Genomic DNA, 17498 nt, shown 5'->3' with positions numbered 1-17498 from the left:
GAAAGGCCCCAGCAAGGGGACAAAAATCTTTAGCTCAGCTGTACAGAGGGACAAATTCAAAGCATCTGTGGCCAGAATAAGAAAGGCTGTCAATGAGTTCCTTCTGCCATCAAGAGGGCCCTAATTTTGTACCCTTGTAACAGGCTGCTTCCCTCATTTTATAGGCCTTCAGCTGGGTCTGCAATTTGATGTGCAATTTCTTCCTTCTAGAAAAAGATGAGCTACTAGGCAGCAGAAGATGAGATCTGGGGGAGAAAGTTAAAGGAGCTTTATAGCCTGTTTGTGTCATTCATACTACCCAATGACAGCTGGGCCTTCATAAATACTTATTAAAATTAATATTGTTTGAGCAAGTCAAAAGAGAAGAAAATACTTCTGCAAGTCTATGCATAACATAACTCTTCCCCGCACAGCACCTGACACTGGGACCATGATGGCTTGTAATGCCATTGTGATGGAAAGAACATTGTGCAGGCAATGAATAAACTCTGCCCAAATAGCATTTTGGAATAACACTCCCAGGGGTGATGGGTAGGCCTGGGATTAGAAATCTGACTGTCATTCACTCCACCCTCAATACCAGAGGCATCCACAAACATAATATTACCATCTGGCCATTGTGATATCAATTTGATGAAATCTCAAGTCAAACCTCACCCCCAAGACACAGCTACAAGCCTACAGTTGGCACCTTCTATTTAACCTACATCTAAGGTGTTGAACCACTCTGCAGATGCCAGAACTACAAAGAAACTATGCCAAAATTGAGCGTCATCTGCCATCACTGTTGGAAGGACCACTTGTGCACCTGTGCCAATTTTGACATTCCATCAGTGAATCAACAAGTATAATGTAATGCATACATATATGATGGTGTGTGTAATTTATAAAGGAGTTTTTGCCAACTTTGCCCCATTAATCTTCACGATGTTAAGAGAGTAGTTATCATTATCCCTATTGTATAGGGAAGGAAACTGAGGCTCATAGAAAATAAGTGACTTGCTCAAATCACAAAACTAGTAAGTGATAGCATTTGCACCCATGTCCTCTGATGTCATGTCCATTTTCATTCCATCCAACCCCTGTGTATTGTAGCAGGACATAGGGATGTTAATTGAGGCTTGTTTTATTCCAAGTTATTCCCCTGTTGCCTGTGACCCTTCCCTATTTTCAGGCAGCATCTAGGACAGTCTGGGCTTATTGCATTGGAAAGGGAGGGCATGAAAAATGAAGAACAAAAAATGAGGTTTTTGAGTTTAAAATAGAGTTTGGGAACTTCTGAAAGAGAAAATACATAAGATCCCAAAATCCTGGCTTCTGAGTACAAAAAGTCAATGTTCTATAAATGAAAGAATTGAGAAGACATTCCTAGGGAAACTCAAGTCAGTTCCTTACCCAAGACTCCACAAGCCAGAAGAAGACAAAGAACTGGGGGCGAGCCAGAGGTCAATGCAGGAGTGGGAGCCCTACACCCTCTCGGGTCCAGAAGGTAGGCCCTGCAGTGGACAGGCCCCAAGGTGGCCCCATGACCCCTGTTCCTGATATCCATGCCCTTGAATAATTTCCTCCCTTTGAGTTGGGTGAGGAGGTGGCAGCAATAAAAGAGGGGCCTTATAGCCAGGACAAGGAAAACATAGACCAATGACCCACAACCAGCCAGTAGAAAACTGCAAAGATGAAGTTGTATAGGTGTTTGTGTGTACATAATTGTGCCACATATGACTATAGTGCCCATCTTGCAAGGGGACATTCACCCTTTTGGCTTTGAAGAAGCCAGATGCCATGCTGGGAGCCCCCTGTGGAAAGACCCCACGTGGCAAGGAGATAAGAGCAACTAGCAACCAACCAACAACCAGCAAAAGCCTGAGGCCCTCAGTCTGGCAGCCTGCAAGAACTCAGTGCTGCCAATGCCCACGTGAACTCAGAAATGGGTCTTTCTCCAGTTGAGACTCAGATACAACCCTGGCCAATACCTTAATTGCAGCCTTGAAAATTATGTTATGCCCAGACTCCTGACGCAAAGAAAGTGTTTTAAGCCTCTAAGTTTGTGGTAATGTTGTTATGCATCAATAGAAACCGAATACAGACCCCCCATGGATAAGTACAGGGACCAGTGGGAGAAAGCATGTGTGTCACTTCCAGGTAAGAGTCCAAAGGACAAGCAAGGTCCTGGAGAGCTACACAGCCCCGATGTGGTACAGAGCAGTAGAACAAAAATGGTGGCAGAGAATGTCGGAGAAAATGGTACCTGACAAAGCCTCGCCTGCGCTTTCCTCAGCCAAGTGGTAGCTCAGGAGTGCATCCGTGAGTCTCAAGGATGTGTCTGAGGAGGGGGCAACAGAAAAAGAGGGGTCTTACAGTCAGGACAAGGACATAGAGCAAGGACCCAGACATCTCAGCAGAGCACCCTCAGAGTAGACCCAAACTTCAGAGGGGAGAAGTCACATGTTCCAGATGCCAGCGTAGACTCTTGTCCCTGGCCAGAGACCAGGACCTCCCTGTGAGGCTGAAGCATCTACAAACACATGGACTTGCTGTTACTCCAGGGAGAGAATGTGGGAGGGTTGGAGGTGGAATGCTCCTGAGCAGTCTTGTTGCAACTAGAAATGACTATGTTTGCCCATAAATGACTATAGGTGCATGTTCTGCCATCAGTGGAGGAGGAGGACAAATGAAAAACCTGAGAGTACAGGGTGAAGAGTGCTGGGATACCAGGAAATGCGGGGGGCTTGAGGATGTGGAGGAGGGTCAATAAAGGCTTCCTGGAAGAGGGGATACCTGAGTTGAGTATTAAAGATTGGTTAAAATGAGATTCTATGAATGTAAATTCCAAACTTTTATGGTTCTGAGTTTAACTTTTCAAGGTTCTAAGATTCTTTGTTCCTAAAGACTGAAGATCAAAGACTCCCTGCTGGCACATTTATCTATTGGGGCCCTGCTGGGTGGGGTTTGGGGGGCACAAACCAATATATCTGAAATGTGCCTGAATCAGCCCCCTGTTGCTCCTCATTTCCTGCACCTCAGTCCACTCTGCCTGAAGGGCTTTCCTTTTAAATTTATTCTTTTATTTTTAATAAATGTTCACATGCACACAGATTCAAGAGTCAAATTGTTTTAAAGGACTGAATGAAAAGCAGCAATTGCCCACGCTACTGTCTCCCACTCCCATTTCTCACTACCCAGAGGAAACCACTTTTAATTTTTAGTTCTTTTTGGATTTCCCCCCTTCCATTTCTGTAAGAAACATGCTGCTACTGCTACTTCTTGATTTTTCAGTTTCACCATCCACTGACTTTCCAGTATGTAAGATAAGAATTTTTCTCCACTCTCTAATCCTGCCCCACACATATCTTCCTATTACCATCTCCACAATGGAGTTGATACTTAATTTAGTCAAATTAAATGTATCCAATATTTCCATTATTATTATCACACACCTTCTATTCACAGCTGAGTCACAAAATTTATGAACTATGATTATTTTTAATTTTTAACATATTTTCCTTCTGAAATTGATGATCACCTTATTTTAACTTGCTGAGATTTTGATTTTCTTATTAATTCAACTGAAAACTCTTCCATATATATATATATATATATATATGGAATTATAAATATATATAATCTTCTCAATATGTTCAAATTCATTAGGCACTCTATCATTTTCATCTTCTTAAATAATTTTCTCCCAGTGTTTTGACCTGCTTCATGTTTGCATGGCTATCATCTTGGGATTTGCCTTTATCATCATCCTGGGGATTCCTTTGTTTCTCTCCTGTGTTACAGTGTCTGTTTCCTGTAGTCCAATTTGTAGTGTCATATCCCATTTCATCATTTGTTGCACATACACACACACATACACACTTTCTGGCTTCAATGCACATTTGTTTTCAAAAGCCAGCACTCTTCTTTGAAAGACAGCTCTTGTTTTCCAGAGGTGTTTCATCTAAAGCCAGAGATCCAGTGTGCCTTGGAATTTTCATCCCAACCCTCTCCTCCAGAATCCCTTGACCTTTGATGGACTAGCATGGGAGAATGTAAGTCAGATCCCTTGCTTCAGTTGAGACATCTCTGAAGTAACTTACACCCCAGAAGGATACTGTGGTGGTTTGGGGCAATATAACCCAGAAAAGCCTGTTCTTAAACTTAATCATTCCTGTGGGTGTGAACCCTTATAAACAGGGTCTTTTGATGAGGTTATTTCAGTTAAGGTGTGGCCCAACTCAATCAGAATTGTCATAATCCTATTACTGGAGTCCTTTATAAATGAAATTCAGACAGAGAGAAAGCCACAGAGGGAAGAGCCAGAAACTGAAAGTCAACAGAACCCAAAGGGAAGGGAGAAGCCAGGAGAGGCCATCACGTGTGTTGCCATGTGACAGAAAAACCAAGGACCAAGGATCACTGACAACCAGCCCCAGAATGCCAGTCTTCTAGAAGAAACTCTAACTCTGGTGATGCCTTGATTTTGGACTTCCTCTAACTTCAAAACCATGAGCCAATAAATTCTCATTGTTTAAGCCAACCCACTGCATGATATTTGCTTCAGCAGCCAGGAAACTAAAACAGATGCACTTCAAGATCAGACTGAAGTCACCCTCCACATGACTCTGCCTTTATCACACTTTGTCTGCCTTCCTGCCTGTCCTTGTCCTGCTTCCCCCCACTCTCTTATAGGTCTCTTTAATAAATCACTTGCATAAAAATTCACATTTCAGTGGCTTCAAGGGAGTCCAACCTTAGAACAAGTCATTCCTTTTATTGGTTTAATCACCTGACTTATTAGAGCATGTCCTCCAGTTACTTCCAGGGAAAGAATGTATGGTACGTAAAAATTTTGAGAAATTTCATGCCTGAAAATGTCTTATTCTAGAGGCACATTTAATTGATAGTTTAGCTGGGCATCAAAGTCATCTCATCCCAGTATTTCGGTGGTGTTATTCCATCATCCTCTGCTAGCTCCCAAATGTTGCCTTTGAGAAGTCCAATATTATTCCATTCCTGGCCCTCAGGAACCTAATTTTTCCCTCTAAAAGCTTTTAAATTCTTTCCCAATGTATTAAAATTTCATGATGCATCTTAGAGTTTCTTTTTCTCTCATTGTGTTTAACACTCAGTGAGAGCTCTTAATTTGGATATTCAAGTTTTTCAATTCTAAAAACTTCTTATTTCTCTGATAATGTCTCCATTCTCTCTTCCTGGAACTTTGTGATTATTTGGATATTGGGTCTCCTATAGTGGCTCTCTTATGTTCTTATGTTGTCTCTCCTACTTTCTATCATTAGACCTTTTTCCTACTACCTATTCAGAGATTTCTATTTAGTTTTTTATCCCTCATAAATTTAAATCTATAACATTTATTTCTTTAACAGCAGTCTTTCTCTGTTTCGTGGATCAAATATCTTTTTTTTAGCTCTCTCAGGATATTAATAATAGTTGCTTTCACATTTTTTCTACTGCAGATTATTGACTCCAAAATACTTGTATATACTTATTTTAGTCTCTCTCATATATCTAAGGTTTGTTCATAATATAGAGATTCTAGGTCATCTGCTCATAAGACTGGAAATTCCTAGTGTGTGGCTGGAGTTCATCAACCATCATCTTCACAGTTGGGTGATCTGGCTGGGCCGTTTGACAGAGAGACCCTGATCTTTAAGTTTCTTCTCTTTGCCTGATCAGATTCCTCAGAGAAATTTCTTCTTGTCTCTTACAATAAGGGAGGGAGGAGCAGTTCTATGGTATAAATTGATTTACTTCTCAGATTTCCCCATGGCTAAATTAGGATTCAGTTTTCTCAAATATGTCAAGTCAGTTGCCACTTATCCATCTGCTTTCCAATCTCTGACACTTAGTTGACTCCTCTCCCTTTCTTTGCTTTGTGGATTTATGACTTTCAAAAATATTCCTTTTCTGGGGCTACAGGAAGAAGCAAGGAAGAATATGCATATGTTAATACAATATATCATCTCTAACTGAAAGTCCTCCCAGGTTTTTTAATCCCTCAAAACACATTGCCTAAACCCTACCTTTTCCTGCATCTTGTCCTGAGTTGAAAGAATACTCAAGAGACTTAACTTTCTTTCCCCTTATTCAAAATGATACCAAGTGCAAGTGAAGGGCTGCCTACTTAGATGTGTCTCCTATGAAAATCCCAGTCACCAAAGTGAAGGTTGGTCTCTCTCTGATTCAATGCAGCTGAAAACTGCAGCAGTGTATGAGATGGATGAAAAGCACAGTTATCGAGTGAGGTACAGCCCTAACAGCCACAGTCTCTAGAGGGTCCCTGCCCAAGCTCCTTATTTCAGAGATGAGGACACTGAGACCCAGAGCAGGGAAGAGCTATGGTTCACTGGATGTTCCTCAGACAAACAAGTTAATCCATTTCCAGTGAGTATTGTTGATACTAGTGGGGCAGTTGTAGAATTAGGGCCGTGGCTTGCTGATCAAAGAAGCAGTCAGGCCACAGGAAGAAAGATATCTCTGAGAATAATAGCAATAAATAGCACACGGGGGCCAATGGACCCCACCTGAGCAAGTCATGCAAGCTCAAGCATCTCAAAGGAAGGAGAAGGGAGGGTAGTAAAATGGTTAATAAAAACTATAAAAGGAACAAAAATCTATAAAGGCAGATTTCCCCATAGCATCGAGGTCTATCACCTATCACCCCTCTTTTCTTTCAAGAGTGCCCGTGTGTCTTCTCACATGCGTATCTAATAAACTTTTTACCAGCTTATGCTCTGCTGTGCTGTGCCCTAGAATTCTTTCTCATGGTATGGCAAAGAAACTAAACCCAAATCCAGCAACTTTAGGAGCACTGGTCTAGGGTCAGGAAACAAGATGGTCTGGGTAGCATTCTACCTTACCTCATGTTTGAACAATTTTTTAAACATTTTTTACTGTAAAATATAACATATATACAAAAGACAATAAATTTCAAAGTACATTTTAACAAGTAGTTATACAACAGATTTCATGGTTTGGTATGGGTTACAGTTCCACAATTTCAGGTATTTCTTTCTAGCTGCTCCAAGACACTGGAGACTAAACAGAAATATCTATATAATGATTCAGCAGTCACGCTCAATTGTTAAAACCTACCTCTCTGTTATAATTCCACCTTCTCCTTTGATCCCTCTCCCAATCTTTAGGAATGTTTGGTCTATGTCCATTCTAACTTTTCCATGTAGAAAAGGGGTGTAAGACAATATGGGATATGGGGATGGAATTAGTTGATGTTCTGGAGAGGTTGGCACCTCTGGGTTTCAGGACTTATCTGGCCTAGGAACCATCTGAAGGTTTTAGGTTTCTGTGGAATAATCTTAGTGCATGAAACTTTTGCAGAAACTCAGACAGAGCCCTGGTAGTTTTTTAAGGTTTACAGGAAAAATGTTGTTGGGGGTTGGCAAACCATGGCAATTAGTATTATCTAGTTGATGCTTGTGTAAAAGTAGCCCCCAGCATAGCCTCTCAACTCTATTTGAGCTCTTTTAGCCACTGGTACCTTATTTTGTTACATTTCTTTTCCCCCCTTTGGTCAGGAAGGCATTGTCGATCCCACAGTGCCAGGGCCAGACTCATCCCTGGGAGTCATGTCCCACATTGCTAGGGAGACTCATACTCCTGGGTGTCATGTCCCACATATGGGGGAAGATAATGATTTTACTTGTAGAGTTGGGCTTGGAGAGAAAGTCCATATCTACTCAACAAAAGATGTCTCTGGAAGTAATTATTTTACTTACATAATTATAGGTAGGCTTAACTTCTCCACAGCAAAAATAACTTTTATAAGAGGAATTCTCAAAACCAAGGGCTTGACCTATTAACTTAGGAGTCCTTAGTGTTTGAGAGAGAATAAAGGGTTTCCCAGGTAGGAAAGTCTAATAGTTCCAAATTTTTTCTCCAGTCCCTCAAGAGACTTTGCCAATATTCTTTAATTATCTACCCAACATACTCTGGGATGTGTCAGGTTTTACATTTAAGCTATACAGAATTACAAGCCCTCATTCCCATTCTGGGCTCCATGTGTTTGGGTTGTTTAAATGACTATTCAAACAGGTTGAATTATATTATGTGCTACAGAAAATGTAAGTTTGGGACAAAATAAAGTTCACTTCCATTGGTTTCATACAGTAGGTGACATTCTAAACTACAATGTCATCCTTTACCCTTATTCTGACTTACCTTAGTCCCAACTAGATCAGCTTTGTTCTTATCCCTAATTGAAGCCTGATCTCTTTTTCAGTTTCTTTAACAGTTGTTGTATGTAGTAATGCTGACTTTCAGAGCTGCAGAAATCCAACTGAGTCTTAGGTGTCACACAGGTGCCCAAAGTCCCAGGGAAATACATACAGTGCAGAATCTCAAGATCTAGAAATAACATTTACAACTCGGGAATAAATGTGACGGCTATCTAGGCCCCAATTTTTCTATAAATATATTCTAAAAGAGACCAAATAATATTGTCCTTTCATTTCTGGTTTATTTCACTCAACACGCTGTCTTCAAGGTTCGTTCACCTGTTGCAGCCTCACGACTTTGCTCCTTTCTGTAGCCACACAGTAGTCCATCATGTTTATACACCAGTTTGCCTTTCTGCTTCTCAATGTACCCTTCGACCACCTCCATCTATTAGGCATTATGGATAAAGAAGTTTGATCAATTTTTTAACTTTAAAATTCATGTAATTTAAGCTTCAGTTAGATATTGCTACCTATCATAGGTTACCAAACCCCAACTAAAACCATTCCTGCCAATCCTAAAGCACACCTAGGACGTTATATAAAATTCTACAAAGGTTCCATGCACTAGGGTAACTTTCCAGAAATCTACAACCTCCATATGGGTCTCTGGACAAGGTAAGTCCTGAAATGCAGAGGGCCCAGCCTCTCCAGAACATCACCTAATTCCATCCCCCATCCCATATTATCAACACCCCTTTCCAACATGAAGGAGTTAGAACGGCCATAGCCCAATTGCCCCTGAAGAGTGGGAGAAAGATCAAAAGTGATGGTGGGAAAATAAAAAGTGATGGTGGAGTTATGCAGAGAAGGTAGAGCTTAAAGAATGAATATAATTACTGAATCATTATACTGATATTTCTCTTAGTCTCCAGTACCTCAGAGTAGTTAGTAGTAAAAACCTAAAATCGTGGAATTGTAACCTATATCAAACTCTGAAATATGTTCTGCAACTAATTGTTATGATGTGCTTTGAAATTTATTGCTTTTTTGTATTTTATTTTTCACAAAAAAGAAAAAAGTCAATTGTGATGATAAATGCACAGCTATATGATGAAAAAATTAATGTAATCATGCACTGCATTGAAGAATAAAGAATTTTAAATTTTAAAAAGAATTTATGCACTTTTTGCTTCCACTCCATGATATATTCTTACGTGTTTTAATATACAAATAAAACTTTGAATAACTTACCATCAAGCATATTTAATTTTTTAGGAAATTTTTTAGGATAATTTTTTAGGAAAAACTTGTGGCTACAAGTTTTAAAATGGAATCTGGAGGTCATTGTAGAGGTTACTCTTATGCAGGTCTTAGCCAGATATCACAAACTGCTAAAGTATGCAAAAGCCTCAAGCAACAATACTCCTGAAAACCCTAAGGACCTCCAGATACCACAAGCACAAGATAAAGAATTTAGTAAACTATCTAACCTGAAGGAGAATTGAGTACCCCAAATAAATCCTCCCAATCTAAAACAGCAGCCAAATAAGCCTCAATAAACCCACTGAGTGCACCAGGATACAGGACACTGTAATTACCATAAATATGGAAAAGAAACTGCCAAATCCCACCCCTCAAAATAGCAGCAACCCCCCTAACACTGCTTACCCTCTAAGAAATGAAAGCATCTCTCAATGTAACTACTAGGGCTGCCTCAGGACACTATACCGATTGTCCATGTCATATCTTTAGGCAAAATAAATCTGGTCACTGGAAACAATTAGAAAGGAGGACATTGAGACTCTAATAAATATTACAGCCAGCTTATCTGTCTTCAATCCTCCACCCTCTTTTGAATGCTATACCAACCCATTTAGCCATATTCTTTTTATCTCACCCAGAGCTTCCTCCTGGACCTTGACCAAATCAGGGCATTAAAAAAAACTTCCCTTCCTCCCAAAGCCAAAACTGTCAATTAAAAAAAAATTTTTTTGGCCCTGCAGGATATTGTAGAAATTAGACTCTTAATTTTTCTTTGATAACCCTTATTTAGGATGAAGTTTCCTAAATTATTTAGGGGAAAATGTGGGGTGCAGGAAGATAGGGGAGATATAAGGTTTAGTTTAGAATAAGTTCTTTATACTAGGCTTAGGTATTTAGGGTGATACGCATGGGAAGTATTGCCAAATAGCCGTATTTTGTGTGGTTTATCCTGAATTCTGAGGGAATTCCCTAATTTGGAATTATTTTTTCTAATAATACTTTTGTGATGGTAGTCACAGAAAAAAATCCTTATTAAAGCGTATTTATTCCCTTGGGATGAGGGTAATTAAATAAAATTCAATTGCCAAATTCCAAAAGGTCCAGTAGGTTAAAAAAACGTCCTTAAGAGCCATGGAAAAGTTCCTGGATTATGCTTGGGACAAGTCAAAAAATTGTAGTATAGCTTCCATGGCCTGATAGTATGCTTTTTAGCTTGTTCATAATTTGGGGGTGTTATGGAAACAAAGAGGTTTTTAACCTCCAATGGAGGGGAGGAAAATGCTGACTGCCTTTACAAACCTGCAATTAAATTATAGCTTAACCCTAATAATAAACCAGTTCTACCTACTTGCCTCCAAGAAAACTGTTTCAGAAATTATTCATAATATAGTTATAAGAATACCGATAAAATAGTAAACTAAAGAGAAGCAATATTTCTGAAAAACACTTCCCTAAAATAGCTACATCTTCTAAGATATCAATGTTAAGTATAATACAAACATAAATTTTATTCTACTTAAGTATATCCTCCCTGAATTTATAATAGTTTACTGATCAAATAAACTAGTATTAGATCTTTAAGACAATGAAGAATATAAACTTGTATTTAAGAAAATTTTTTAACTTTATTTTAAAATAGTCTTATAAAATGTTAGAAAACAATTCAAAAATATTTTTAATAACAAGATCTGCAGGTATGTCAAATACACAAGATGTGCTTTGTTAAGGAAAAGGGAGAATAATTTTAAAATGACTGGTTTTTGCAGAATGAGAGGCAGGAATGTGTAGGACAAAACCTAAATAGATACAGAAACTTATAGGTTGTGGAAAGGAATTTTATTTATCATGGTCAATGCTGACTAAGAATTAGTAGGCTTAATTACATAATTTTTTTAAGCTTTCAGAACAAACTTGTGTGTTTTGGTTTGCTAATGCTGCCAGAATGCAATATACCGGAAATGGATTGGCTTTTACAAAGGGGATTTATTAGGTTTCAAATTTATAGTTCTAAGGCCATGAAAATGTCCAAATTAAGGCATCAACAAGAGGATACCTACACTCAAGAAAGGTTGATCACATCAGGATTTCTCTGTCACATGGGAAGGCACATGGCAACATCTGCTGGCCCTTCCCTCTTGGGTTGGTTTCCAAAATGGCTCGCTCAGTAAATATGGGTCCTTCTCTCCTGAGTTGTTTGCTTTCTTTAAATGTTCCTGGCTCTCTCTCATAAAGGGCTCTGGGAAAGGATTAAGACCCACATTGAATGGGTGGGGTCACATCTCCATGGAAACAACCTAATCAAATGTCTCACCCAACAATAGGTCTGCCCCCACAAGATTGGATAAAAAACATAGCATTTCTAGGGTACATAACAGTTTCAAACCAGCTCATGGTGTATCCATTCAAAACTAAAGTTTCGTTTTCATTCTGTTTACATAGTGAAGTTTTCTCAAATTATTAATCTGCTCTTAGTGCAGGGCTATACAAAAATTTTTCTTAATCATCTAAATACTCTGCCAAAAGACAAATATTCTGTGTCATATCAGAATAATATCTTCATTAATGTTTGTGTAGGCATTATTATCCTTTATTGCTTTAAAAGACAAGTCTTTTCACTTTGAAAGAAACTAAGTTGGTTTTTTTTTACAGTCATATTAACTCCTGTTTACGCTTTTATTCACTTTAATTAAATAAAGAAGAAAACATTTGTTCCACAATAAACCATTTTCTGACAACTTTTAACATTTGGCTTTGCAAAATCAAACCCTAAAAGATGTCTTTTATTTCAAACTATCACAAAGGATTTGTGTTTTCACCTTGTAGGAGGAGAGATTCTAGAAATAGTTAAGTTCATTTTATTTAATTTATTATGAGGTGCATGAGAAATATTACCAAATTAAAAGGGATTCTCTAACCTTCTGCTAATTGAATTTATAAAAGTAAAATGCTGTTTGTATAAATACTTAGAAATTGTATAAGATTCCTAAATATTTGACAATGTCCTAACTACCCATAATATATACTGATACTGATCTGCATGATATTAAAAGAAAATACATTATTATTAATCATGGTTTTAGTTATTCTTTTTAAAATGCTATGTCACATGGAACAGAACTCCTGGATAAGCTGGGACCAAGCATCATGGAATTGAGAAAGCCTTCTTGACCAAAAAGGGGAAGAGAAAAACGAGACAAAATAAAGTTTCAGTGGCTGAGAAAGTTCAAACAGAGTCAATAGGTTATCCTGGAGGTTATTCTTATGCATTATATATACATTCCTTTTTAGTTTATAGGGTATTGGAGTGGCTAGAGGGAAATACCTGAAACTGTTGAGCTGTGTTCCGGTAGCCTTGATTCTCTAAGACAATTATATGATTTAGCTTTTACAATGTGACTGTGTGGTTGTAAATACCTTGTGTCTGATGCTCCTTTTATCCAGAAGAGTAAAAAAAATATGGATAAAAAAATAAGTAAATGGGGGGATAAGAGGTAAAATAAATTGGGTATATTGAAATACTAGTGGTCAATGAGAGGGAGGGGTAAGGGGTATGGGATATATGAGATTTTTCTTAGTTTTTTAATTTATTTTTCTGGAGTGATACAAATGTTCTAAAAATGATCATGGTGATAAACATACAACTATGTGATCATATTGTGAGCCAGTGATTGTACGCCATGTATATATGGACAGTATGGTATGAAGATTTGTCATTAGTTTAAAAAAAAGAAAAAAAAAACTAAAAGAAAATTTAGAAATCTCCACTGATCCAAGTAGAGATTGGAAAACATTTGTTATGGATTTGGGGGGGAAAAAGAATAAAAAATAAATAAATAAATGAAAAAGCAAGATGCGTATATAAATTATGTTCTGCCTGTCAATTAGCGTAACCCTGGTAAAAGTATAACAGTAAGACAGAGAGATGCCTCCAATGCAAGGTCCTTTTTAGACCTCTTCAAATGAACTTTATACAGCTATATACTTTTAAGGAATATGAGTATGTCCTGATTGTCATACGTGTGCTTTCTAGTTTGCTAGCTGCCAGAATCAATATACCAGAAATGAAATGGCTCTTTTAAAAGGGGAATTTAACAAGTTACAAGTTGACAGTTCTAACGCCATGAAAATGTCCCAATTAAAGCAAGTCTATAGAAATGTTCAATCAAAGACACCCAGGGAAAGATACCTTGATTCTAGAAGGTCAGGGTTTCTCTCTCATCTGGAAGGACATATGGCGTACATGGTAGCATCTGCTATCTTCCTCTACAGACCTCTTGCTTCATGAAGCTTCCCCAGAGGCATTCTCCTTTATCACCAAAGGTCACTGGTTGGCAGACTCTGCTTCATGGCTCTCGACATTCTGTCGTCCTTCTCTGCTCTCTCAGAATCTCCAAAGGTTTCTGGCTGGTGGACTCTGTGGTTCTCTTGGTCTTGTGGCTCTCTGCTTGGCTCTGCTGTAGCTTGCTTGTCATTCTCAAAAAGGCATTCTCTCCAACAATGTCTCCTCTTTTATAGAATCCCAGTAAACTAATCAAGACTCAAGAATGAGTGGGGCCACATCTCCGTCTCATCAAGTTTAATACTCACAATTGATTGAGTCACATCTCCATGGAGATAACCAAATCAAGTTTCCAACCTATACTGCTGAATAGGGATTAAAAGAAACCATTGCTCTGACAAGATTGATTAGGATTAAAACATGGCTTTTCTAGGGTACATAAACCCTATCAAATCAGCACAGTGTGTTTTCTGGGTGGATAGAGACTTTTCATTTCACAAGGCTACTGTCCTCACAGTAGTGAAAAACCTATTAAATTTCCCTACCTAGAGAATTCCTGCCATTCTCTCAAGCAATAAGAGCTCCTAGTTTAATAAAACTATGGTCAGGGGAGATTTGCAGGGTCTCACTCATCAACCAGGGATTTATCTGTCCCTACCACCTTCAATTGGCAGGAAAGATAAAATAAACAAATGATTAAATTAAAATTCAATTCCTAAATGAATCCCTCAATCTGCCTTGGCCCAAAGCCTTGTCTATAATCTTATTAAATCTAAAAACCCCTCATTTAAAAAAATGTAAATTATCCCCCGTTTGAACTTATATCAGGAAAACCTAGAAAAATAAACCTGGAGTAAATGAGCCCCACCTCATGAAAGAAAATATGCTACTAAGCCAAGTTTTCAATCTTGAAACTGGTATTTATGAAGTTTATTTCTGTAATGTCTAATTATAATCAAAAGTCACCCCCTGAAAACCTCCTTGTTTCTCAAATGCTGCTTTTCTCTCCCTCTCTTCCCCTCCCTCTCTCTCTCTCCCAAACTCTGAAAATAAACTCAATACCTCCCCCACAATGTGGGACATGACTCCCAGGAATGAGCTTCCCTGGCTCTGATCAAAACATTGATCAATAATGTTTTCAGGGAAAAATCATGATCAAAATGGAGAAATGTTAAAAGACAAGAAATAAAACAAAATAGTTTCTACGGCTAAGAGATTTCAGATGGAGTCAGGAGGTCATTCTGGAAGTTACTCTTATGCAGGTCTCAGCCAGATATCAAAGGCTGACACAGTGGGCAAAACCTCAGGCAACAATGCTCCTAAAAACCCTAAAGACATCCAGATACCATAAACAAGCCACATGACTACATGAACTCAACATCTCCTCAGGGGGCTATAAGAATTTATAGAAAGCTATTTTCCCAATATGGTTGTATTCACTTATAAATCTCCTAATCATGGTATTCTATTTCTTTTATTTGAAACTATACTTTTCAGTTAACATGGTAAATTTCTTTCTCAGTGACTTGAAGCCTCTGGATTTATTCTTATGCCAGGTAAGCCCTGAAATCCAGGGGTACAAGTCCTTCAAAGAGCAACAACCAAAAAAACATATTTTCAGCTCCAAACCAAGAAATTCTGTTCCTCACATCCTAATCTACTCCTTTAATCAGCATGAAGCGGCCAGAGTGGCCATCATCTTGAATTCCTCAAGATTAAGGAATGTTCAAAACTCGAGGAGGGACTAAAACTATGGGCAAGAAAAACCAGTTTGAGGAGAGAGATATCTTATAAGCTTTTCTTCTGAGCTTTCTTAACTGCAGGTCATAACCTGCATCAAAGATTACAGGGATGAGGAGTCATCTTCAAAACAAATAAAGTGCAAGATATCCCTAAAAGGGAAGATGAGACTTAGCCCACTGGTATTGTTCTACCATATACAAACCGTCCTATGAACAACCAGTCAAAATATACCAATTAAAATCTCTGTCATTGTCCCCACCTCCCTTTGTTTTCGGATAGGGCAGACAAACTGAGCTTGCCTCCTCTCTCCTCACTAGTCACACTCTCAGAAAAAAATCTTTATTTTCTCAAAATCTTGGTATCATGGTATTAGCTTCTGTATGCATCAGCAGCAAGCCCATTGCTAGGGAATATCACCTTACATGTGTATAACTACTCATTCTTGACAATGGGAAGTCCAGCTCTTTCCATGAAATTTGTTCCAGGAATTCCTGTTGAAAAGTATGATCCTATGATGATGGAAGATTCTTATAGAAAACAAGTTGAAGTAGATGCACAACAGTGTATGCTTGAAATCTTGAATACTGCAGAAATGGAACAATTTACAGCAAGGAGAGATTTGTATGTGAAAAATGGACAAGGTTTTGCATTTGTTTATTCCATCACAGCATGGTCCAAATTTAATGACTTACAAGATCTGAGAGAACAGATTCTTCTAGGAAAAGATACCAATGATATTCCAGTGATTCTGGTTGGTAATAAATATGACTTTGAGGATGAAAGAGTTGGAGGAAAGAAGCAAAGTCAAAATCTAGCAAGACAATGAAACTGAGCATTTTTAGAACCTTCTGCACAATCAAAAATAAATGTTAATTCGATCTTTTATGACCTGGTACAGCAAATTAACAAAAAAACTCCAGTACCTGGAAAGTCCAACAAAAAGACATCTTGTTCACTACTTCAGTATACTAAATGCATAGTAGCTCTGATCCAAGTTTGAAAAACTGTTGTCCAATTCAACAAGGCCAGCATTCCAACTTCATTAAACCTGCCAACATCTTAAATAGACTTTCCTGTGGTGGTACCCTTTGAGAGGCAGATGAAAACTATTACACAGTTTGCACATTCTAATCACTTTCCAGTATCACAAGATGTAATTTTACTGATATAATAGTCCTAGAGTATAGTTCTGACCCAACTTAGCTTCAAGACTTAGCTCCAAGAGCTAAGTTCTGACCCAACTTAGCTCCAAGAACAAGCCTGGCACAGAGTTATCCATGAGTTTAATTAGGGACTTATGAACAGGAGAAGATTCTTCCTGATGGCAGCTGGTTGGGAAATGGAAGCCAATGTTCCACACAAAATAAAGAGAGGACTGCCATGGGAGCAGCTTATGAAGGTTTAGATTCCCAGGGTGTGACAATGGAGTTTCAGGAGGGTCTCACAAGATTTTGTTAGGAGAGAGGAGTTTTAATGACATTCTTTCCCCTTGAGGGGTCTCTTGACCTTTAATGTCTGTCACAGTCATGTAGATAGCTGCATGCAGTGACTTGTTCTCATAATGGAGGAAGGGTCAGGGCCCAGGCCCTGGGTCCTCACAATCCACCCCAAACAGCTGACTACATTGACCATAGGACAGTGTATCCATATTCCACAACAGCATAAGAGACAACGGAACACTAGGAGTCCCCATACACAGCGATAACTACCCTACAAAGTGATGACATCCTGTGATTTCACTCTTAAATGATTTCTTTTTTTCAAAATTTTCCAATGTGCTGAATTCTACCAGGTCAGCAGGGTATTCCACACAGTTCAACTTGCAGGGGTCACCATCCAAGGCAGGCCGGTAGCACCCAACAATGACAGTTCAGTCATTGTCAGCATGCTCAGCACTGAGATTTACTGTGCACACAGGTTACCATGGAAGCCTATTGTAGAAAGGTGTTTGCTATGATGCTAAGGACAGAAAGATGTTTATGGGGAACTATGAGAAGCAAATCTTATTGATCTAATGGAAAACAAACTAT

General features: G+C 38.6%; 1 pseudogene; it reads left to right on the top strand.

The window, feature by feature from the left end:
• The first annotated feature begins 15916 nt into the window (after nt 1-15916).
• Nucleotides 15917-16468, top strand: LOC143656876 (ras-related protein Rap-1b pseudogene; annotated as a pseudogene).
• The last annotated feature ends 1030 nt before the right edge of the window (nt 16469-17498 follow it).

Source organism: Tamandua tetradactyla, chromosome 15 (assembly GCF_023851605.1).
Source record: "Tamandua tetradactyla isolate mTamTet1 chromosome 15, mTamTet1.pri, whole genome shotgun sequence".
Classification (NCBI taxonomy): Eukaryota; Metazoa; Chordata; class Mammalia; order Pilosa; family Myrmecophagidae; genus Tamandua; species Tamandua tetradactyla.
This window is presented reverse-complemented; position numbering and strand designations above follow the sequence as displayed.